This window comes from Crinia signifera, chromosome 12 (genome assembly GCF_055691185.1).
Source record: "Crinia signifera chromosome 12, ASM5569118v1, whole genome shotgun sequence".
Classification (NCBI taxonomy): domain Eukaryota; kingdom Metazoa; phylum Chordata; class Amphibia; order Anura; family Myobatrachidae; genus Crinia; species Crinia signifera.
The window spans coordinates 9,087,355-9,113,047 of record NC_139228.1 but is presented as its reverse complement, the minus strand read 5'-3'; the positions used below and the strand labels follow the sequence as shown (position 1 = coordinate 9,113,047).

General features: G+C 48.5%; 1 protein-coding gene across 3 annotated transcripts in view; it reads right to left on the bottom strand.

Annotated features, from left to right (window-relative positions):
• Window positions 1–25,693, bottom strand: part of LYSMD1 (LysM domain containing 1) — a 146,687-nt gene that overhangs the window by 82,775 nt on the left and 38,219 nt on the right. For 2 of the 3 annotated variants that reach the window (XM_083166493.1, XM_083166494.1), the window contains exon 3: window positions 19,454–19,583. The gene's annotated coding sequence lies outside the window, so the exon portion shown is untranslated. The remainder of the gene's footprint in view (window positions 1–19,453; window positions 19,584–25,693) is intronic. The other variant, XM_083166495.1, reaches the window with a different exon arrangement.

Sequence of the window (25,693 nt, the reverse complement as noted above, 5' to 3'; positions counted from 1 at the left end):
ACCAGGGAACTCACTATCATTGCCATTAATGAGAGCAGACGCTTTACCACTGAGCTACACAGCTGATGGTGTCTCAAGTGCTCGTTTGTTACTATTATCATGGACTCCAGTGAAAAATCCACAGGAAAAAAGGGAAAGAACCTGAAGTGGGATTCGAACCAGTGAACTTACCATCATTCCCAGTGTAGGGACTGGAAATTAACCACCTGGCTACGCAGCCGGTGGTATTCAGGTGTTCAACTTCTTAATGTTCTTATGGAGAACCAGGGACCACAAGATCATAGCTTAAAATAAACAAAGCGCAGACCCGAGCCCACTGAGCTATGCCGGCTACAGTAAGGTGTCGTCGTTTTTCTCAGTGTTATCACATAGTCTAGTGCTAAATCCACAGAAAAAGGGAATTTGCAGTAGGAGTAGAACCAGGGACCACAGGATCATAGCTAAAATAAAGCATGGACCCTAAACCCAACTAAATTGAGATATAGATTGGATGTGAATCCCAGGATATGTTATAAAATAGTTTTTCTACGGTTTTGAAAAGTCTTTTACATTGCAGCTGTGTCTCTCTCCTGTACCTGCTCTGACTCTCCATACTGGCAATGACGGTGGGGTCCTGGCAGACATCTCTTGTCACACACCCAAGGACCGGCACTCACCATGGTTCTCCAGCTGTTGTGATACCACAAATCCCAGCATGCTGAGACATGTACTTACACAACAGCTGGAGAGCCACAGTGGGGCCAGGTATGTGTTACATGGAGGTTCCGAACCAGGGAACTCACTATCATTGCCATTAATGAGAGCAGACGCTTTACCACTGAGCTACACAGCTGATGGTGTCTCAAGTGCTCGTTTGTTACTATTATCATGGAATCCAGTGAAAAATCCACAGGAAAAAAGGGAAAGAACATTAAGTGGGATTCGAACCAGTGAACTTACCATCATTCCCAGTGTAGGGACTGGAAATTAACCACCTGGCTACACAGCCGGTGGTATTCAGGTGTTCAACTTCTTAATGTTCTTATGGAGAACCAGGGACCACAAGATCATAGCTCGAAATAAACAAAGCGCAGACCCGAGCCCACTGAGCTATGCCGGCTACAGTAAGGTGTCGTCGTTTTTCTCAGTGTTATCACATAGTCTAGTGCTAAATCCACAGAAAAAGGGAATTTGCAGTAGGAGTAGAACCAGGGACCACAGGATCATAGCTAAAAAAAAGCATGGACCCTAAACCCAACTAAATTGAGATATAGATTGGATGTGAATCCCAGGATATGTTATAAAATAGTTTTTCTACGGTTTTGTAAAGTCTTTTACAATGCAGCTGTGTCTCTCTCCGGTAACTGCTCTGACTCTCCATACTGGCAATGACGGTGGGGTCCTGGCAGACATCTCTTGTCACACACCCAAGGACTGGCACTCACCATGGTTCTCCAGCTGTTGTGATACCACAAATACCAGCATGCTGAGACATGTACTTACACAACAGCTGGAGAGCCACAGTGGGGCCAGGTATGTGTTACATGGAGGTTCCGAACCAGGGAACTCACTATCATTGCCATTAATGAGAGCAGACGCTTTACCACTGAGCTACACAGCTGATGGTATCTCAAGTGCTCGTTTGTTACATTTATCATGGACTCCAGTGAAAAATCCACAGGAAAAAAGGGAAAGAACCTTAAGTGGGATTCGAACCAGTGAACTTACCATCATTCCCAGTGTAGGGACTGGAAATTAACCACCTGGCTACGCAGACGGTGGTATTCAGGTGTTCAACTTCTTAATGTTCTTATGGAGAACCAGGGACCACAAGATCATAGCTCGAAATAAACAAAGCGCAGACCCGAGCCCACTGAGCTATGCCGGCTACAGTAAGGTGTCGTCGTTTTTCTCAGTGTTATCACATAGTCTAGTGCTAAATCCCCAGAAAAAGGGAATTTGCAGTAGGAGTAGAACCAGGGACCACAGGATCATAGCTAAAAGAAAGCACGGACCCTAAACCCAACTAAATTGAGATATAGATTGGATGTGAATCCCAGGATATGTTATAAAATAGTTTTTCTACGGTTTTGAAAAGTCTTTTACAATGCAGCTGTGTCTCTCTCCTGTACCTGCTCTGACTCTCCATACTGGCAATGACGGTGGGGTCCTGGCAGACATCTCTTGTCACACACCCAAGGACCGGCACTCACCATGGTTCTCCAGCTGTTGTGATACCACAAATCCCAGCATGCTGAGACATGTACTTACACAACAGCTGGAGAGCCACAGTGGGGCCAGGTATGTGTTACATGGAGGTTCCGAACCAGGGAACTCACTATCATTGCCATTAATGAGAGCAGACGCTTTACCACTGAGCTACACAGCTGATGGTACCTCAAGTGCTCGTTTGTTACTATTATCATGGACTCCAGTGAAAAATCCACAGGAAAAAAGGGAAAGAACCTGAAGTGGGATTCGAACCAGTGAACTTACCATCATTCCCAGCGTAGGGACTGGAAATTAACCACCTGGCTACGCAGCCGGTGGTATTCAGGTGTTCAACTTCTTAATGTTCTTATGGAGAACCAGGGACCACAAGATCATAGCTTGAAATAAACAAAGCGCAGACCCGAGCCCACTGAGCTATGCCGGCTACAGTAAGGTGTCGTCGTTTTTCTCAGTGTTATCACATAGGCCCTTATTCTGGTTGGTGCGGTCGAGCCGCATATGCGGCTCCGACCGCACCAGACGAATCCCCGCCCACCATACGGTTCGCCACGGCCGTCCGTACACGGACGGCTGGCGAACCGCACGAAAATGGTGGAGGCGTACGCCTCCACCATGCTGGGAGCTGCCCCCTGCATTCGATGGTCGACGACCATCGAAGGCAGGACCGCACGCCGCGGCAGCTCCCGCAAGCTGAGACCACACGGACAATCGTCCGTGTGGTAGCTTGTATGGGGGCTGAAAGCTGACATCCGGCGACGTCAGCTTTCCGCCCCCATGAGTGGCGTCATGCCCTCATTACCATGCGTACGCCCCGCGTTTGCATGGGAACGCCCATGAAACGCGGGGCGTACACATAGGGAAATGAGGGGATGAAGCCCCTCACGCCCCTATACGCCCCCTTTGCGGCGTCTAAATTTTTAACACGGAGAATTCCCCTGCACATGCGCAGAGTGACCTCTGCGCATGTGCAGAGAGAAAACATCGGCGGTACGGCCGCACGCGGGCCGTACCGAGCCGATTAGAATAAGGGCCATAGTCTAGTGCTAAATCCACAGAAAAAGGGAATTTGCAGTAGGAGTAGAACCAGGGACCACAGGATCATAGCTAAAATAAAGCACGGACCCTAAACCCAACTAAATTGAGATATAGATTGGATGTGAATCCCAGGATATGTTATAAAATAGTTTTTCTACGGTTTTGAAAAGTCTTTTACAATGCAGCTGTGTCTCTCTCCGGTACCTGCTCTGACTCTCCATACTGGCAATGACGGTGGGGTCCTGGCAGACATCTCTTGTCACACACCCAAGGACCAGCACTCACCATGGTTCTCCAGCTGTTGTGATACCACAAATCCCAGCATGCTGAGACATGTACTTACACAACAGCTGGAGAGCCACAGTGGGGCCGGGTATGTGTTACATGGAGGTTCCGAACCAGGGAACTCACTATCATTGCCATTAATGAGAGCAGACGCTTTACCACTGAGCTACACAGCTGATGGTGTCTCAAGTGCTCGTTTGTTACTATTATCATGGAATCCAGTGAAAAATCCACAGGAAAAAAGGGAAAGAACATTAAGTGGGATTCGAACCAGTGAACTTACCATCATTCCCAGTGTAGGGACTGGAAATTAACCACCTGGCTACGCAGCCGGTGGTATTCAGGTGTTCAACTTCTTAATGTTCTTATGGAGAACCAGGGACCACAAGATCATAGCTCGAAATAAACAAAGCGCAGACCCGAGCCCACTGAGCTATGCCGGCTACAGTAAGGTGTCGTCGTTTTTCTCAGTGTTATCACATAGTCTAGTGCTAAATCCACAGAAAAAGGGAATTTGCAGTAGGAGTAGAACCAGGGACCACAGGATCATAGCTAAAATAAAGCACGGACCCTAAACCCAACTAAATTGAGATATAGATTGGATGTGAATCCCAGGATATGTTATAAAATAGTTTTTCTACGGTTTTGAAAAGTCTTCTACAATGCAGCTGTGTCTCTCTCCGGTACCTGCTCTGACTCTCCATACTGGCAATGACGGTGGGGTCCTGGCAGACATCTCTTGTCACACACCCAAGGACCGGCACTCACCATGGTTCTCCAGCTGTTGTGATACCACAAATCCCAGCATGCTGAGACATGTACTTACACAACAGCTGGAGAGCTACAGTGGGGCCAGGTATGTGTTATATGGAGGTTCCGAACCAGGGAACTCACTATCATTGCCATTAATGAGAGCAGACGCTTTACCACTGAGCTACACAGCTGATGGTGTCTCAAGTGCTCGTTTGTTACTATTATCATGGACTCCAGTGAAAAATCCACAGGAAAAAAGGGAAAGAACCTGAAGTGGGATTCGAACCAGTGAACTTACCATCATTCCCAGTGTAGGGACTGGAAATTAACCACCTGGCTACGCAGCCGGTGGTATTCAGGTGTTCAACTTCTTAATGTTCTTATGGAGAACCAGGGACCACAAGATCATAGCTTAAAATAAACAAAGCGCAGACCCGAGCCCACTGAGCTATGCCGGCTACAGTAAGGTGTCGTCGTTTTTCTCAGTGTTATCACATAGTCTAGTGCTAAATCCACAGAAAAAGGGAATTTGCAGTAGGAGTAGAACCAGGGACCACAGGATCATAGCTAAAATAAAGCATGGACCCTAAACCCAACTAAATTGAGATATAGATTGGATGTGAATCCCAGGATATGTTATAAAATAGTTTTTCTACGGTTTTGAAAAGTCTTTTACATTGCAGCTGTGTCTCTCTCCTGTACCTGCTCTGACTCTCCATACTGGCAATGACGGTGGGGTCCTGGCAGACATCTCTTGTCACACACCCAAGGACCGGCACTCACCATGGTTCTCCAGCTGTTGTGATACCACAAATCCCAGCATGCTGAGACATGTACTTACACAACAGCTGGAGAGCCACAGTGGGGCCAGGTATGTGTTACATGGAGGTTCCGAACCAGGGAACTCACTATCATTGCCATTAATGAGAGCAGACGCTTTACCACTGAGCTACACAGCTGATGGTATCTCAAGTGCTCGTTTGTTACTATTATCATGGAATCCAGTGAAAAATCCACAGGAAAAAAGGGAAAGAACATTAAGTGGGATTCGAACCAGTGAACTTACCATCATTCCCAGTGTAGGGACTGGAAATTAACCACCTGGCTACACAGCCGGTGGTATTCAGGTGTTCAACTTCTTAATGTTCTTATGGAGAACCAGGGACCACAAGATCATAGCTCGAAATAAACAAAGCGCAGACCCGAGCCCACTGAGCTATGCCGGCTACAGTAAGGTGTCGTCGTTTTTCTCAGTGTTATCACATAGTCTAGTGCTAAATCCACAGAAAAAGGGAATTTGCAGTAGGAGTAGAACCAGGGACCACAGGATCATAGCTAAAAAAAAGCACGGACCCTAAACCCAACTAAATTGAGATATAGATTGGATGTGAATCCCAGGGAATGTTATAAATTAGTTTTTCTACGGTTTTGTAAAGTCTTTTACAATGCAGCTGTGTCTCTCTCCGGTACCTGCTCTGACTCTCCATACTGGCAATGACGGTGGGGTCCTGGCAGACATCTCTTGTCACACACCCAAGGACCGGCACTCACCATGGTTCTCCAGCTGTTGTGATACCACAAATCCCAGCATGCTGAGACATGTACTTACACAACAGCTGGAGAGCTACAGTGGGGCCAGGTATGTGTTATATGGAGGTTCCGAACCAGGGAACTCACTATCATTGCCATTAATGAGAGCAGACGCTTTACCACTGAGCTACACAGCTGATGGTATCTCAAGTGCTCGTTTGTTACTATTATCATGGACTCCAGTGAAAAATCCACAGGAAAAAAGGGAAAGAACCTGAAGTGGGATTCGAACCAGTGAACTTACCATCATTCCCAGTGTAGGGACTGGAAATTAACCACCTGGCTACGCAGCCGGTGGTATTCAGGTGTTCAACTTCTTAATGTTCTTATGGAGAACCAGGGACCACAAGATCATAGCTTAAAATAAACAAAGCGCAGACCCGAGCCCACTGAGCTATGCCGGCTACAGTAAGGTGTCGTCGTTTTTCTCAGTGTTATCACATAGTCTAGTGCTAAATCCACAGAAACAGGGAATTTGCAGTAGGAGTAGAACCAGGGACCACAGGATCATAGCTAAAATAAAGCACAGACCCAAAGCCCAACTTAAGTGAGATATATATTGGATGTGAATCCCAGGATATGTTATAAAATAGTTTTTCTACGGTTTTGAAAAGTCTTTTACAATGCAGCTGTGTCTCTCTCCTGTACCTGCTCTGACTCTCCATACTGGCAATGATGGTGGGGTCCTGGCAGACATCTTTTGTCACACACCCAAGGGCCGGCACTCACCATGGTTCTCCAGCTGTTGTGATACCACAAATCCCAGCATGCTGAGACATGTACTTACACAACAGCTGGAGAGCCACAGTGGGCCAGGTATGTGTTACATGGAGGTTCCGAACCAGGGAACTCACTATCATTGCCATTAATGAGAGCAGACACTTTACCACTGAGCTACACAGCTGATGGTATGTCAAGTGCTCGTTTGTTACTATTATCATGGACTCCAGTGAAAAATCCACAGGAAAAAAGGGAAAGAACCTTAAGTGGGATTCGAACCAGTGAACTTATCATCATTCCCAGTGTAGGGACTGGAAATTAACCACCTGGCTACGCAGCCGGTGGTATTCAGGTGTTCAACTTCTTAATGTTCTTATGGAGAACCAGGGACCACAAGATCATAGCTCGAAATAAACAAAGCGCAGACCCGAGCCCACTGAGCTATGCCGGCTACAGTAAGGTGTCGTCGTTTTTCTCAGTGTTATCACTAGAGACAGGATTATATGCATTTGCATATTTGCATATGCATTCGCATATTTTGCCCATTCTCACTTGTTATTGCATATTTTACCTAAAATCTAGTGATGGTCCATATTTCCACCTTTCCACCCACGAATCACAGCACTGATTTGCCCTCCTGCAGGCCAGGTAGTGGTAGAGTGTGCAGGCTGGGCCAATATGTGCGCAGTGTTGGGGACATTGCTCTAGGCTGCCAATCTATTTTAATAAAAGTCAGTCGGGGCGGGTTATGCCACAAAGCTCCTGAACCTTTGCCTGCCCCTGGCCTGGGACTTTGCGCCAAGAGAGAGACTTCTGCAGCAGAGGAGGTGGGCGGAAGGATTGTGACATCAGGGCGGCGCGGAGGAAACTCTGGGTCACAGTGAGTATGCGGCACAGGGAGAAAGCCTTCCACTGCGCCGCTTTCACATGCTATGCTGACATTTGATCCATCTGCGCTGGAGATGATGGTCTGTGTAGTTGATAACAGAAGAACCTAGGACGCTGCAGTCTGCTGTAGCAGCCTGGAAGAAAAAAAATCCTGTGTACAGCACTAAACATCTGCAGGTGCTGTGGGCCTATTTTTGAGGATTATTTGCAACTAATAGGATGCTGATTTTTAAATAAATAAGTTAAAAATTACTTTTTATTATTATTTAATGTAGCATATTTTAACACTTTTCATGCATATTTTAAGTATTTTTCATGCATATTTGCATGCATATTTCAAGCTTTTTATATTGCATATAATCCTGTCTCTAGTTATCACATAGTCTAGTGCTAAATCCACAGAAAAAGGGAATTTGCAGTAGGAGTAGAACCAGGGACCACAGGATCATAGCTAAAATAAAGCACGGACCCTAAACCCAACTAAATTGAGATATAGATTGGATGTGAATCCCAGGATATGTTATAAAATAGTTTTTCTACGGTTTTGAAAAGTCTTTTACAATGCAGCTGTGTCTCTCTCCGGTACCTGCTCTGACTCTCCATACTGGCAATGACAGTGGGGTCCTGGCAGACATCTCTTGTCACACACCCAAGGACCGGCACTCACCATGGTTCTCCAGCTGTTGTGATACCACAAATCCCAGCATGCTGAGACATGTACTTACATAACAGCTGGAGAGCCACAGTGATGCCGGGTATGTGTTACATGGAGGTTCCGAACCAGGGAACTCACTATCATTGCCATTAATGAGAACAGACGCTTTACCACTGAGCTACACAGCTGATGGTATCTCAAGTGCTCGTTTGTTACTTTTATCATGGACTCCAGTGAAAAATCCACAGGAAAAAAGGGAAAGAACCTTAAGTGGGATTCGAACCAGTGAACTTACCATCATTCCCAGTGTAGGGACTGGAAATTAACCACCTGGCTTTGCAGCCGGTGGTATTCAGGTGTTCAACTTCTTAATGTTCTTATTGAGAACCAGGGACCACAAGATCATAGCTCGAAATAAACAAAGCGCAGACCCGAGCCCACTGAGCTATGCCGGCTACAGTAAGGTGTCGTCGTTTTTCTCAGTGTTATCACATAGTCTAGTGCTAAATCCACAGAAAAAGGGAATTTGCAGTAGGAGTAGAACCAGGGACCACAGGATCATAGCTAAAAGAAAGCATGGACCCTAAACCCAACTAAATTGAGATATAGATTGGATGTGAATCCAAGGATATGTTATAAAATAGTTTTTCTACGGTTTTGAAAAGTCTTTTACAATGCAGCTGTGTCTCTCTCCGGTACCTGCTCTGACTCTCCATACTGGCAATGACGGTGGGGTCCTGGCAGACATCTCTTGTCACACACCCAAGGACCGGCACTCACCATGGTTCTCCAGCTGTTGTGATACCACAAATCCCAGCATGCTGAGACATGTACTTACACAACAGCTGGAGAGCCACAGTGGGGCCAGGTATGTGTTACATGGAGGTTCCGAACCAGGGAACTCACTATCATTGCCATTAATGAGAGCAGACGCTTTACCACTGAGCTACACAGCTGATGGTATCTCAAGTGCTCGTTTGTTACTATTATCATGGACTCCAGTGAAAAATCCACAGGAAAAAAGGGAAAGAACCTTAAGTGGGATTCGAACCAGTGAACTTACCATCATTCCCAGTGTAGGGACTGGAAATTAACCACCTGGCTACGCAGCCGGTGGTATTCAGGTGTTCAACTTCTTAATGTTCTTATGGAGAACCAGGGACCACAAGATCATATCTCGAAATAAACAAAGCGCAGACCCGAGCCCACTGAGCTATGCCGGCTACAGTAAGGTGTCGTCGTTTTTCTCAGTGTTATCACATAGTCTAGTGCTAAATCCACAGAAAAAGGGAATTTGCAGTAGGAGTAGAACCAGGGACCACAGGATCATAGCTAAAATAAAGCACGGACCCTAAACCCAACTAAATTGAGATATAGATTGGATGTGAATCCCAGGATATGTTATAAAATAGTTTTTCTACGGTTTTGAAAAGTCTTTTACAATGCAGCTGTGTCTCTCTCCGGTACCTGCTCTGACTCTCCATACTGGCAATGACAGTGGGGTCCTGGCAGACATCTCTTGTCACACACCCAAGGACCGGCACTCACCATGGTTCTCCAGCTGTTGTGATACCACAAATCCCAGCATGCTGAGACATGTACTTACACAACAGCTGGAGAGCCACAGTGGGGCCAGGTATGTGTTACAGGGAGGTTCCGAACCAGGGAACTCACTATCATTGCCATTAATGAAAGCAGACGCTTTACCACTGAGCTACACAGCTGATGGTATCTCAAGTGCTCGTTTGTTACTATTATCATGGACTCCAGTGAAAAATCCACAGGAAAAAAGGGAAAGAACCTGAAGTGGGATTCGAACCAGTGAACTTACCATCATTCCCAGTGTAGGGACTGGAAATTAACCACCTGGCTACGCAGCCGGTGGTATTCAGGTGTTCAACTTCTTAATGTTCTTATGGAGAACCAGGGACCACAAGATCATAGCTCGAAATAAACAAAGCGCAGACCCGAGCCCACTGAGCTATGCCGGCTACAGTAAGGTGTCGTCGTTTTTCTCAGTGTTATCACATAGTCTAGTGCTAAATCCACAGAAAAAGGGAATTTGCAGTAGGAGTAGAACCAGGGACCACAGGATCATAGCTAAAAGAAAGCACGGACCCTAAACCCAACTAAATTGAGATATAGATTGGATGTGAATCCCAGGATATGTTATAAAATAGTTTTTCTAAGGTTTTGAAAAGTCTTTTACAATGCAGCTGTGTCTCTCTCCGGTACCTGCTCTGACTCTCCATACTGGCAATGACGGTGGGGTCCTGGCAGACATCTCTTGTCACACACCCAAGGACCGGCACTCACCATGGTTCTCCAGCTGTTGTGATACCACAAATCCCAGCATGCTGAGACATGTACTTACACAACAGCTGGAGAGCCACAGTGGGGCCAGGTATGTGTTACATGGAGGTTCCGAACCAGGGAACTCACTATCATTGCCATTAATGAGAGCAGACGCTTTACCACTGAGCTACACAGCTGATGGTATCTCAAGTGCTCGTTTGTTACTTTTATCATGGACTCCAGTGAAAAGTCCACAGGAAAAAAGGGAAAGAACCTTAAGTGGGAGTCGAACCAGTGAACTTACCATCATTCCCAGTGTAGGGATTGGAAATTAACCACCTGGCTACGCAGCCGGTGGTATTCAGGTGTTCAACTTCTTAATGTTCTTATGGAGAACCAGTGACCACAAGATCATAGCTCGAAATAAACAAAGCGCAGACCCGAGCCCACTGAGCTATGCCGGCTACAGTAAGGTGTCGTCGTTTTTCTCAGTGTTATCACATAGTCTAGTGCTAAATCCACAGAAAAAGGGAATTTGCAGTAGGAGTAGAACCAGGGACCACAGGATCATAGCTAAAAGAAAGCACAGACCCTAAACCCAACTAAAGTGAGATATAGATTGGATGTGAATCCCAGGATATGTTATAAAATAGTTTTTCTACGGTTTTGAAAAGTCTTTTACAATGCAGCTGTGTCTCTCTCCTGTACCTGCTCTGACTCTCCATACTGGCAATGACGGTGGGGTCCTGGCAGACATCTCTTGTCACACACCCAAGGGCCGGCACTCACCATGGTTCTCCAGCTGTTGTGATACCACAAATCCCAGCATGCTGAGACATGTATTTACACAACAGCTGGAGAGCCACAGTGATGCCGGGTATGTGTTACATGGAGGTTCTGAACCAGGGAACTCACTATCATTGCCATTAATGAGAGCAGACGCTTTACCACTGAGCTACACAGCTGATGGTATCTCAAGTGCTCGTTTGTTACTTTTATCATGGACTCCAGTGAAAAATCCACAGGAAAAAAGGGAAAGAACCTTAAGTGGGATTCAAACCAGTGAACTTACCATCATTCCCGGTGTAGGGACTGGAAATTAACCACCTGGCTACACAGCCGGTGGTATTCAGGTGTTCAACTTCTTAATGTTCTTATGGAGAACCAGGGACCACAAGATCATAGCTAAAAAGAAACAAAGCGCAGACCCAAGCCCACTGAGCTATGCCGGCTACAGTAAGGTGTCGTCGTTTTTCTCAGTGTTATCACATAGTCCAGTGCTAAATCCACAGAAAATGGGAATTTGCAGTATGAATAGAACCAGGGACCACAGGATCATAGCTAAAATAAAACACGGACCCAACTAAAGTGAAATATAGATTGGATTTGAATCCCAGGGAATGTTCTAAATTAGTTTTTCTATTGTTTTGAAAAGTTGGTACTTGTGTATTATCACGGCGCCCACGAAATCGGCCGAAAATCGATTTTTCCGGCTGATTTTCGACCGATTTTTCACTTTTTCCGGCCGATTTGCATGCTGTTCCATCATTGCACACCTTGCACACCCCCGATTTCCATCGTAGTGCATCGTAGTGGCATGTGATGCATGCCATGCGAAGCATGTGAAGTGAATCGATTTGTAATTGTACAATCACCCTGATGGGTGCTTACAATGTTAAATGCCCCCCCCCCCACTATCAACGCCAACCTGAAGCGTGGCGAGCGTAGCGAGCCTGCGAGGGGCGGAGGTACGCGTCCTTTCGACCCCTCACTATTCACGTCAGCGTGGAGTTGATTTTAAATAGTGTGGCGAGCCCTGCGAGCGGACACGGAATACATGTAAAGTAATCCGCGTCCACTCGCCACACTATATAAAATCAACTCCAGGCCGACGTGGATAGTGGGGGTATGAATAGGTCGGAGGACGCGTACCGCCGACCGCTCGCCACGCTTCGGGTTGGCGTTGATAGTGGGAGTGGCGTTAACAATGGGGGTGCATTTAACATTGCGAATCACATCGCATGCCTCTTGCTGGCATGCAATGCTATGCAATATTTAATTGTACAATCGGGCATTTTCCCGAAAATCACATCGCATACCATCGCATAGTACCTGGGGGTGTGCAAGGATGGAATAACATGCAAATCGGCAGGAAATGGCCGAAAATCGAAAAAAAATTGGCCAAAACTCGGACGCAAAATCGCATCACAAATCGAATCGTCCAAAAAATCGGCCGCAAATCATTAGGATGCGATATCGTATGCGATTTAGATTAAATCGGGCGCCGTGATAATATACAAGTACCGAAAAGTTTTCTAAAATGCAGCTGTGTCTCTCTCCTGTACCTGCTCTGACTCTCCATATTGGCAATGACGGTGGGGTCCTGGCAGACATCTCTTGCCACACACCCAAGGGCCAGCACTCACCAGGGTTCTCCAGCTGTTGTGATACCACAAATCCCAGCATGCTGAGACATGTACTTACACAACAGCCGGAGAGCCACAGTGAGGCCAGGTATGTGTTACAGGGAGGTTCCGAACCAGGGAACTCACTATCATTGCCATTAATGAGAGCAGACGCTTTACCACTGAGCTACACAGCTGATGGTATCTCAAGTGCTCGTTTGTTACTTTTATCATGGACTCCAGTGAAAAATCCACAGGAAAAGGGAATCTGCAGTAAGATTAGGGCCAGGGACCACAGGATCATAGCTAAATTAAAGAACAGGCCCTAGCCCACTGCACTCTGCAGGCTACAGTACACTGGGGGCATTTTTCTCAGTGTTATCATGTAGACCAGTGCAAACTGTACATCATTTAATAGAAACCTAAAGTGGGACTAGAAGCAGGGAACCAACCACAATAAAACCAGCAACTAGCCACACGGGTGCCCTATGCTCAATGTCAGGCAAGTAGCTCATTGGATAAACCACAGCACTAAGTGAACCTTTCACCAGCCGTGGACTGGCCAACCTGAGCCCTGCGGCAGGTGTGAGATGCTGCTCAATGACAGTAACTTATCTGGCACCAGAGACAAGGGATATACAGGGAGCTGCCTGCGGATGTGCCCCATCAGCAGAGGCAGAAGGCCTGGTTACCTGCTGACTATGCCAGCTCCTGATACCCTGGCATGCTACCGGGAGATGCACGGAGATGGTCCATGCAATGGGAGTGCAGTGGGGTGTGGCTTACTCTGCGCACCGTGATGTCTTCAGACTGCTCCCACTCATCAGGCCACACCATCAACTAGTGGCTGCCTGCTATCATTTGAACCCACCACAACCCATAGTGCCCCTGCAGTAATGGGGGGGGGGGGATTGGGAGGAACCCTGTCACTCACTGCGCTGCTCAGCAGTAAACAAATGTGCACATCATCTATACACAGGAGAGAGGGACTGGCGACATGTCCAGCAGTTCAGGGCATTGTTCCTGCAGTGCCAGAAAATAAGGGCATGACTTGTGGCATTGGCATTTCAGGCCCGTAGGCATGCAGGTGTCTCTATTGCAGCAAAGAGAACGCTGGGAGCTGGGCGGAGCACCCTCAGAGCAGTCAGCGTTGCGTTTTAATGGTTCTGGCTGAAGATAGCCACCAATTAGGGTGCATGTCACTACACCTCTACCCATATTGGTGTGAAAGGGTCAGTGAAAAATATCCAGGTCCAGTGAGCAGAAAATCCAACCCTGGTAGTTCTTTGGGTGGGTCTGAGAAAGACCCAGGTTACGGGCAGTGTGAATTGGTAACCTTGGTCATCTAACCTGGGTCCCATTCAAACCTTATAGAAAACCGTCTCACTGTCACATGAAGATTATGTCTGTGGCATGGCTTGGAACCATGTTTAGGGACCTGGGCTGGCTGATGACATCCATCACCAGTGGGTGTGAGAGAAAGAAGTGGCACCACCGGCATGACATCACCAGTGGGTGTGGGAGAAAGAAGTGGCACCACCGGCATGACATCACCAGTGGGTGTGGGAGAAAGAAATGGCACCACCGGCATGACATCACCAGTGGGTATGGGAGAAAGAAGTGGCACCACCGGCATGACATCACCAGTGGGTGTGGGAGAAATAAATGGCACCACCGGCATGACATCACCAGTGGGTGTGAGAGAAAGAAGTAGCACCACCAACATGACATCACCAGTGGGTGTGGGAGAAAGAAGTGGCACCACCGGCATGACATCACCAGTGGGTGTGAGAGAAAGAAGTAGCAACACCAACATGACATCACCAGTGGGTGTGGGAGAAAGAAGTGGCACCACCGGCATGACATCACCAGTGGGTGTGGGAGAAAGAAGTGGCACCACCGGCATGACATCACCAGTGGGTGTGAGAGAAAGAAGTAGCACCACCAACATGACATCACCAGTGGGTGTGGGAGAAAGAAGTGGCACCACCGGCATGACATCACCAGTGGGTGTGAGAGAAAGAAGTAGCAACACCAACATGACATCACCAGTGGGTGTGAGAGAAAGAAGTGGCACCACCGGCATGACATCACCAGTGGGTGTGGGAGAAAGAAGTGGCACCACCGGCATGACATCACCAGTGGGTGTGGGAGAAAGAAATGGCACCACCGGCATGACATCACCAGTGGGTATGGGAGAAAGAAGTGGCACCACCGGCATGACATCACCAGTGGGTGTGGGAGAAAGAAGTGGCACCACCGGCATGACATCACCAGTGGGTATGGTAGTAAGAAGTGGCACCACCGGCATGACATCACCAGTGGGTATGGTAGTAAGAAGTGGCACCACCGGCATGACATCACCAGTGGGTGTGGGAGAAAGAGGTGGAACCACCACGTTTGGAAGCAGGGAGGCAGGGCATAGCCAGTAGCTATGTCTGTGCAGAAATTATATATGGTTCCTTTTATGCACAGACACGTGTGTGTGTGTGTGTGTGTGTGTGTGTGTGTGTGTGTGTGTGTGTGTATTGGGGGTGGAGGGATATCATGTGAATGCAAAATTATTAATTGTCATTATTCAATTAATTTTCAATTTGTAGGTTATACATACAGATGAAGCCAGCCCGCGGGTGGTGTGGCCGGCGGATGGAGACAGACAGGGACAGTGTACATTTGTATCCCAGTTATTATAGCTTTTACGCCAACTCAAAATCCCTGGTTGGAAACAGCACCCCAAAAAATAACCCAGTGACCCAGCAATCCAACCGGGTGTGGTATAGGGGTCCGACAGTCGGGATCCCAACAGTCATTATCCTTACGTCGGGATCCCGACTGGCCGGACCCAGACAGTATGGCGAGCGCAACAAAGCCCCTTGCGGGCTCGCTGCGCTCGCCACACTGCGGGCACGGTGGCTTGCTACGCGAGCCACCTATTCTATTCTCCCTCTATGGGGGTCGTGGACCCCCATGAGGGAAAATAGCCAGTGGCCGTCGGGAACCCGGCTGTCGGGTGAATTCCTGTCGGGATCCTGACTGTCGGGACCCCGTCCAGCACCCATCCAACCTGGGATTCGAGCAGAGTTGGACAAGGGCAGATCCCGTGTTGAGGGGCAGTGTAAACGGGAAATGTGAGCGCACCGGTCTCTGCAGATGTTAGACCTGCCCTGGGGTAGGAGAACGGACTCCATTTGCTATGCAGAGGGAGAGAGAGAGTGTGAGTGCTTGTGAGAGAGAGTGTGAGTGCTTGTGAGAGAGAGTGTGAGTGCTTGTGAGAGACAGTGTGAGTGCTTGTGAGAGAGAGTGTGAGTGCTTGTGAGAGAGAGTGTTTTCTCTATATGTGTCTAGAACATCCCTCATGGGAACAACCTTTCTCACACACACACACACACACACACACACACACACATTTAGTGTCCCTTAAAGCCGGGCAGGTGATGTCATCGGGAGGCGGGGCCAGGGCGGTGCTGGGAAATGAAAGCATCTCATTGCAGTGAACCCGTTTACATTGCAGTTACCAGTTTTCACTTCTCCCGTCACCCGGGAGCATCCCGGGTCCAACCCAGGTAATTACCCAGGATGAATTGCAGGGACACTTGACCCAGGATTTTTCCTTGGGACGCCTTTCCACTAGCAAAAAACCCGGGTCAATGCGCGTCCCCGCACAAAATCCAGGGTTGTTTTTGCTAGTGGACAAGGACTATAAGCACTGGGTACAGAAACCATCTCCCATTACACTTGGACCATCCATAACTCGCCCATAAGTATTAAGGTGACAGTGGTTAGAGAGCATCATATTAAGTGAAGACAAGGAACATGGTCCATCAAGCCGAGGCCCTCTTTCTCTGATTGGCTAATACGCAGGTGTAAGAATTAAGAGAGCATCTGCAATAGGGTCTGGATTTTTTTTTTAAACTCTAATCATTTACAATACAAAATCATTCCTTGCAAATGATTGGCACATTAAAAAAAAAAAAAAGGCAAAGCAGTACAGTGGGGCCCCTTACAGGAATAACAAATGTAATTATTAAAACAATTAAAAGGTACCTGCAACAAAATCAGTGTTGAAACATAAAAAAAACCAGCTGTACAGCGAGATGAATCCACATAAAGGTTTGGACAATATAACAAAACATGAAAATGGTTCTCCAATGGTAATTTATGCAGACAGAGACGCCACAGTATGTAATCACTAGGACGTATTTATCATTACCTAGTGTGCGACACAAACACACAACACTCTGCGCCTCCATCGTGCATCTTCTGCTGCCCTTCATTACTTTCTTCTGATTTCTTCTCCTCTGTAGTCAGCCTTGTCTGTAGCAGCGGTTGGTAGGGCGTTTTATTTTTGATTTGCGCTGTCTTGGGATGCTCTGGGGCCCCTATGCTTGTGGGGCCCCCTTCGGCAATTCAATCTTCTGCCCCATTTCAGCTGACTTTTGGCAGTGGTGTAGCTAGGGCTCTGCAGCCCTAGCCATGGCAGGGGGGAGCCGGTGCCACGGGGGCGCAGGATGCAGCATTTGTTTGGCAGGGGGGCGCAAGATTTCTAGTTACGCCGCTGACTTTTGGAAAGAAGAACTTATGCCACCATTTACACTTTTAGTATTCACATGAGCACCAACATAGACAAATAAAGGGGTGTGGTGTGTATAGGGGATAATGTACCCCAGATCCCCCACTGCCAGCCTCCAAGCTGGAGCACACAGATATAACTAACTCTCCCTCTTGTGCAGCAGCAGAGCCAGGCAGCCAGAGTGGGAGCAGGGGAATATGCAGTTGTCTTTATTCCACTACAAGAAAACTTTGACAGACAAGTAATTTATAATTAGGTAGAGCTATAAACAGTTCCCAGGCATTATTACGCTATTAGCTTAAATCTAATATATTCCAGTGATTTAAATGTAATATACACAATGTATACCTCCCAAAATGGATCATTCCAGGAGGGAAACAGTGCTCTGCTCCTGGACTTCCCTCTTACTGTGTGATTTCTGTCACCTGTGCTGCACTAGGTATGGGTGGGACAGGTGTCGTCACAGGTGGCTGCAGCATACCCTCCAACATGACCCTCTCCAAGAGGGACACAATGCTCTGCTCCTGGACTTCCCTCTTACTGTGTGATTTCTGTCACCTGTGCTGCACTAGGTATGGGTGGGACAGGTGTCGTCACAGGTGGCTGCAGCATACCCTCCAACATGACCCTCTCCAAGAGGGACACAATGCTCTGCTCGTGGACTTCCCTCTTACTGTATGATTGCTGTCACCTGTGCTGCACTAGGTATGGCTGGGACAGGTGTCATCACAGGGGGCTGCAGCATACCCTCCAACATGAGTCTCTCCAGGAGGGACACAATGCTCTGCTCCTGGGCTTCCCTCTTACTGTATGACTGCCCTCACCTGTGCTGCACTAGGTATGGGTGGGACAGGTGTCGTCACAGGTGGCTGCAGCATACCCTCCAACATGACCCTCTCCAAGAGGGACACAATGCTCTGCTCCTGGACTTCCATCTTACTGTATGATTACCATCACCTGTGCTGCACTAGGTATGGCGGGGACAGGAGTCAGCACAGGTGGCTGCAGCATTCCCACCAACATGACCCATTCCATAGGTATACAATGCTCTGCTCCTGGGCTTCCCTCTTACTGTTTGACTGCCCTCACCTGTGCTGCACTAGGTATGGCTGGGACAGGTGTCATCACAGGGGGCTGCAGCATACCTTCCGACACGAGCCTCTCCAGGAGGGACACAATGCTCTGCTCGTGGACTTCCATCTTACTGTATGATTACCATCACCTGTGCTACACTAGGTATGGCGGGGACAGGAGTCAGCACAGGTGGCTGCAGCATACCCACCAACATGACCCATTCTATAGGTATACAATGCTCTGCTCCTGGACTTCCCTGTTACTGTGTGACTGCCATCACCTGTACTGCACTAAGTATGGCTGGGACAGGTGTCAGCACAGGTGGTTGCAACATACCCTCCAACATAAGTCTCTCCAGGAGGGACACAATGCTCTGCTCCTGGACTTCCATCTTACTGTATGATTACCATCACCTGTGCCACACTAGGTATGGGTGGGACAGGAGTCATCACAGGTGGCTGCAGCATACCCTCCAACATGACCCATTCTATAGGTACACAATGCTCTGCTCCTGGACTTCCCCCTTACTGTATGATTCCCATCACCTGTGCTGCACTAGGTATGGCTGGGACAGGTGGCTGCAGCATACACTCCAACATGACCCTCAAATTTGCCGGGTTAAAAGAAGGGTTAATCCCCAGTCAGACCCGTGTTGCTGTGCAGTGTGAATGGGTGTGTCCCGTTCACTTTATAGAGGAGGCAGCTCAAAGTGCTGCCTCCCGAAGACACACCCCCTGCTCTGATGTCAGCTACCGGACTTATTGCTAGGTCACTATGGGGAGCTGCACCTTGCATATGCCGGGTCACTCCTAGGAGGGACCAGTGTCCAAATCCCAGGTGTGACGTGAAAGGAGTATAGGAGTGTGCCTTGCTATGGCGCCTTTTATCATTGGAGCAGTAGGGCACAGGTAACAGTGCCTCAGCAAAACATAGTTTATGGGCCCCTTATGGATAATACGGCCCTGGTCTTACCTCACCTTGAGTTCAGTCAGTTATGCTTCATGGCGTGAATGACGGCCAGCATCCCAGCGCTGGAGATAAAGTTGGACTCAATGTTCAGGCTCTGGAGAGTTTCATTTTCTTATAGCATTTAAGCCACTGCCTGTAGAGAGACAGAAGAAATGACCTGACAGCAGGGGGCAGCAGAGTCTATGCTTGCTGATATTAAGCAGAACCAAGGACTACACATAGCGATGCTATGGGAGGAGCCTATATTCAGCCGAACAATTCACTCTGTACTAGATGTGTCTGAGGAGATTATATTACTATAGGACTAAGACTGAGGAAGCCGCCGACTTCACGAGCAGGCGGAGAAACGCGTTTTTGAGCCCTATCTTTGCCGGTCCTGTGTTTATCTGCAAGCGCACTTTGAAAAATCCGTGGATTACAAATACTACCTAACTGGCTGGTCCAGTAGGTGAAGGTTCCCAACACAGCTTCTTCCGGAGTACATCTCTGGTAATATACCAGTTGGAGAGACTGACCTTGATTATCCACCACAGAAAGATCATGCAGGACTGGTAACTATGAGATTATATCACTGCCTATAGTAAGCCTCATATTCTCATTCCTGATTCAGTGACTTTAATATTCACAAGAAAAACGGCAATCCCAGCAAAATTAGCTTTTTTGCAAATATATGTTATATGTTGTCTGTCATGTTTGTCTGTTGAATTGTGCACAATTATATTGTTATATGAATCTTTTTGTGTGGATTGATTCCACTTTATCTATATATTTTTAATAAATTGATTTTTATATATTTCTAAAAACTGTAAGGACATTCTAATTTTTTCTGGGCAGGATTGCGCTTCTTAAAGTGCCAGATGCTTAGGTATCTGACACTATCTCTTGATCTTTTATTACTATATCTATCTTACTTTTAGGGTTATTCCTGAATCTGTTATTACATTTTACAGGAAATGGTTATTACTCCCCAAATTATTAAATTAATAAAATATCCAAATGCGCAAATCAGCGTACCTCTATTACAGCTGGGGAGCCAGAAGACCCTGTAGACAGTGGTGGAACTTGTGGGGGGTGAGCCCAGGTGCAAAAATATAATTTGGGCCTCCTCCATCCCAAACCAAGTTTACAATATGCCACAAAGCAGTGGGTGACAGGGAGAGGATGACAGGGAGAGGGTGGGGGAGGCAGAGTGTGACATCGAGAGACAGAGGATGACAGAGAGAGGCAGAGGAGGATAGGGAGAGGCAGAGGAGGATAGGGTGAGGAAAAGGGTGATAGGGAGAGGCAGAGAATGGCAGAGAATGATAGGGAGAGGCAGAGGAGGATAGGGAGAGGCAGAGAAGGATAGAGAGAGGAAAAAGGTGATAGGAAGAGGCAGAGGATGATACGGAGAGGAAAAGGGTCATAGGGAGAAGCAGAGGATAATAGGGAGAGGCAGAGGATGATAGGGAGAGTCAGAGGAGGATAGGAAGAGGCAGATGAGGATATGGAGAGGCAGAGGAGGATAGGGAGAGGAAGAGGGTGATAGGAAGAGGCAGAGGATGATAGGGAGAGGCAGAGGAGGATAGGGAGAGGCAGAGGAGGATAGGGAGAGGAAAAGGGTGATAGGGAGAGGCAGAGGATAATAGGGAGAGGCAGAGGATGATATGGAGAGGAAAAGGGTGATAGTGAGAGCCAGAGGATGTTAGGGAGAGGCAGATGAGAATAGGGAGAGGCAGAGGGTGCCAGGGAGAGGCAGAGGGTGCTAGGGAGAGGCAGAGGGTGATAAGGAGAGACAGAGGATGATAGGGAGAGGCAGAGGAGTATAGGGAGAGGCAGAGGGTGCTAGGGAGAGGCAGAGGGTGATAAGGAGAGACAGAGGATGATAGGGAGAGGCAGAGGAGGATAGGGAGAGGCAGAGGAGGATAGGGAGAGGAAAAGGATGATAGGGAGAGGCAGAGGATGATAGGGAGAGGCAGAGGAGGATATGGAGAGGCAGAGGAGGATATGGAGAGGAAAAGGGTGATAGGGAGAGGAAAAGGGTGATAGGGAGAGACAGAGGGTGCTAGGGAGAGACAGAGGAGGATACATAGAGGCAGAGGGAGATAGGGAGAGGCAGAGGAGGATAGGGAGAGGCAGAGGAGGATATGGAGAGGAAAAGGGTGATAGGGAGAGGCAGAGGATGATAGGGAGAGGCAGAGGAGGATACGGAGAGGAAAAGGGTGATAGGGAGAGGAAAAGGGTGCTAGGGAGAGGCAGAGGGTGCTAGGGAGAGGCAGAGGGTGAAAAGGAGACATAGGGTGATAAGGAGAGACAAAGGGTGCTAGGAAGAGACAGAGGGTGATAACGAGAGACAGAGAAGGATTTGGAGAGGCAGAGGATGATAGGGAGAGGCAGAGGAGGATAGTGAGAGGCAGAGGAGGATAGGGAGAGGCAGAGGAGGATAGGGAGAGGCAGAGGAGGATATGGAGAGGAAAAGGGTGATAGGGAGAGGCAGAGGCAGGGAGAGGCAGAGGAGGATATGGAGAGGAAAAGGGTGATAGGGAGAGGCAGAGGCAGAGGATGATAGGGAGAGGCAGAGGAGGATATGGAGAGGAAAAGGGTGATAGGGAGAGGCAAAGGATGATAGGGAAAGGCAGAAGAGGATATGGAGAGGAAAAGGGTGATAGGGAGAGGAAGAGGAGGATAGGGAGAGGAAAAGGGTGATAGGGAGAGGAAAAGGGTGATAGGGAGAGACAGAGGGTGCTAGGGAGAGGCAGAGGGTGATAAGGAGAGACATGGTGATAAGGAGAGACAGATGGTGCTAGGGAGAGACAGAGGAAGATACATAGAGGCAGAGGAAGATAGGGAGAGGCAGAGGAGGATAGGGAGAGGTAGAGGAGGATATGGAGAGGAAAAGAGTGATAGGGAGAGGCAGAGGATTATAGGGAGAGGCAGAGGAGGATAGAGAGAGGCAAAGGAGGATAGGGAGAGGCAGGGGGTGCTAGGGAGAGGTAGAGGGTGATAGGGAGAGGCAGAGGGTGATAAGAAGAGACAGAGGGTAATAAGGAGAGACAGAGGGTAATAAGGAGAGACAGAGGGTGTTAGGGAGAGACAGAGGGTGCTAGGGAGAGGCAGAGGAGGATAGGGAGAGGCAGAGGAGGATAGAGAGAGGCAGAGGGTGCTAGGGAGAGGCAGAGGAGGATAGGGAGAGGCAGAGGAGGATAGAGAGAGGCAGAGGGTGCTAGGGAGAGGCAGAGGGTGATAAGGAGAGACAGAGGGTGCTAGGGAGAGACAGAGGGTGCTAGGGAGAGACAGAGGGTGATAGGGAGAGGCAGAGGAGGATAGGGAGAGGTAGAGGAGGATAGGGAGAGGCAGAGGATTATAGGGAGAGGTAGAGGGAGGCATGTGACAGGGAAAAACAATGGGTGACAGGGAAAAACAAAAGGGGACGGGCAGCAGTGGGCCCTTCAGTTCTCAGGGGCCTCGGTGCACCCTAGTTCCAGCTGATATATCTACATAGACAGCCAATAGATCTACCCCAGAAGGGCAACATACAATAGGTCGACAGGGTCAAAATGTCAACATGGTCCAAATTTCGACATGAAAAAGGGAGACATATGACATGTCGACATTTATTTTCATGATTTGTTTTTTTATTATCCGGCTTGTTCTTACTTCACCATCAATGTCGGCATAGTGGGAGAATATAATAGTGTGCAGTGTGTCTTCCTTTTTCATGTAGACGTTTTGACCCTGTCGACAGTTTGACCCGGTCAACCTATTGAATGTTGACCTTTTGGTGTAGACCTATTAACTATCTATCTAGACACCATGTAGTAATCCACACCTGTGCCCTGCACCTGCTGTGCCAGTTGTAGTAAGATATAGATATGGAGAAATATTTGGGGTTCTATCCAATTACATAGAACATAGGAACACATTCCGGGTAATGAGAACAGAGCAATTTACGCCCCTCCTGTTTCATCTCATTATACAAATGCCATTTACTAGTTTTCTGGCTAAACATCCTTTATTGAGCAGGCTGCGAGACCCTGAGATACAGCAGGTATTATAAGCTGGCCGGACGCTGCCATATAAATGACAAATGTCCTTCCCACACAGGCACGGGATGAGCTGTAGGTAGGGATTCCAAGAAATGTAATTATTAAGTGCATTAGGTGGATGCTGCCAAATGGTGACGCTGCGCTGACCTGCGCTGTTGCCCCTCATTTATGAGAATAATATTAAGGAAATTATGATTTTTTTTCTTCAGTAAACGTTATTTGCTAATTTCCAGATAAAATGTAAGTAATGGTCCTGCACTCAGTCTTCTGCCAAATGGCCTCTAATTCTATTACTCTTATGCATCGAGAGAGGGGCATTTACTAAATGAATCCTCATTACAGATCAGTGATTTACTATCTAATGGCTATAATATATAATATACACGGGGTAGCGGTACACAGAGGCCAGGAATCACTAACTCATTACATGACCACATCTGCACTTTCTGCTGCAATTTTTATTCTGAATAGTGCAGGCACTTATAGCTCTATGCTGCCCTCTTGTGGCTTTGTTTGAGTAGAGCAGGTTTCATAAAATGCTCCAACTATCTAGTTATTTATTGGAAGATTTGAGGACCGGATTGCTCTTAACTATGTGACTGAATAATGACTAGTTGTATATTAAATCAATGAACAACTGTGTGTGTCCAGTGTTATATTATATAGGAGTACTTGTGTATCTATGCTATAGTGAATTCTGAAAGCGCAGTAGTGTAGTGCAGTGGGTCCCGGTTACTAATTGGTACCTGGCACAATCAGTGTAACTCCAGCCAGCTGCTCACAGACAGATGTACTGCATGCGTTCTCCAACTCAGTCATCTGGACCCCACACAGTGCATATTTTCCAGGTCTCCACACAGAACAAATGATATAATTCGCTCCACCTGTGGAATTTTTATAATGTGTCTGTGAGTAATGAATGCATCTGCGCACCTGCCAGGTAACCTGGGAAATAGGTCTGTGAGTGAGCAATAAGTATACCTGTCCAGCTGCCGGGTGACCTAGGTACACACATACAGATTTATCTGTCCAATCTGTCTGGTGGGAACAAAAATCTGGTAATGTATGGCAACATATGACAATCCAACATTTGCTCCCAAACACTGGAAAACAGACATGCGTCATTCAGACATATCTCTTATATATTTAGCCAGACCTGTCACTCATCCCCTGTGTATATAACGTTCCCACCCAGCGGGAAACACAAACCCACCCCCTAGGGAAAAGACCAGTGTTCTATGTGTATAACGTTCCCTCCCAGCGTTATACACAAACCCGCTCCCCCTAGGGAAAAGACCAGTGTTCTACTCACCCCACCCCCTTGACATCACCTCCCCCGCCCAGCCAGGGCTACAGTACACGCCCACCATCCACCATTTCTCCACAGCCACCATCCACCATTACTCCCGCACCCCCCACCCTCTGCCAGCACACACCCCCCCCAGACATCCGCGACCACCCCCCTCCCGCGATTCGTGGGACCTCCGCGACCCCCCCCCCCGCGATTTGCGGGCCTCCCGCAACTCCCCCCTCCTGCGATTCGCGGCAACCCCCCCCCGCGACCCCCCCAGCGATTCGCGGGACCCCCGCGACCTCCCCCTCTCACACGATTTACGGCAACCCCGCGCACCCCCTCTGGCAATTTGCAGACCCAAGCCTCCTCCCACGATCCACGTCACCCCCCTCGGATCCCCTCCCGCGATTTGCGCCCCCCCCCGCGATCCCCCCTCCTGCGATTCACCACACCCCCTCCCGTGATTTGCGAACCCCAGCCCCCTCCCACGATTCACGGCACACCCCCCTCCTGTGATTTACGGCCCCCGCACCCCCCTCCCACGATTCGCGCCCCCCTCCCACAATTCTAGCCCCCCCTGCAATTCGCGCCCCCCCCCACGATTTGAGGACCCCCCCCCGCGCCCCCCTCCCGCGATTTGCGGATCCCCACGGCACCTCCCGCGATTCACGGACCCCCACAGCACCTCCTGCGATTCGCGACCCCTCCCACGATTAACACACCCCCCCTCCCGCGCCCCCTCCCGTGATTTGCGGACCCCCCTCCCGCGATTCACGGCACCCCCCCCCGCACCCCCCTACCCGTGATTTGCGGCAACCCACGACCCCCCCCCCCCACGATTCATGGCGCCCCCCCCCTGCGATTCGCGGACCCACGCACACACCCCCCCTCCCTTGATTCACGGCACCCCCCGCGATTCACGGA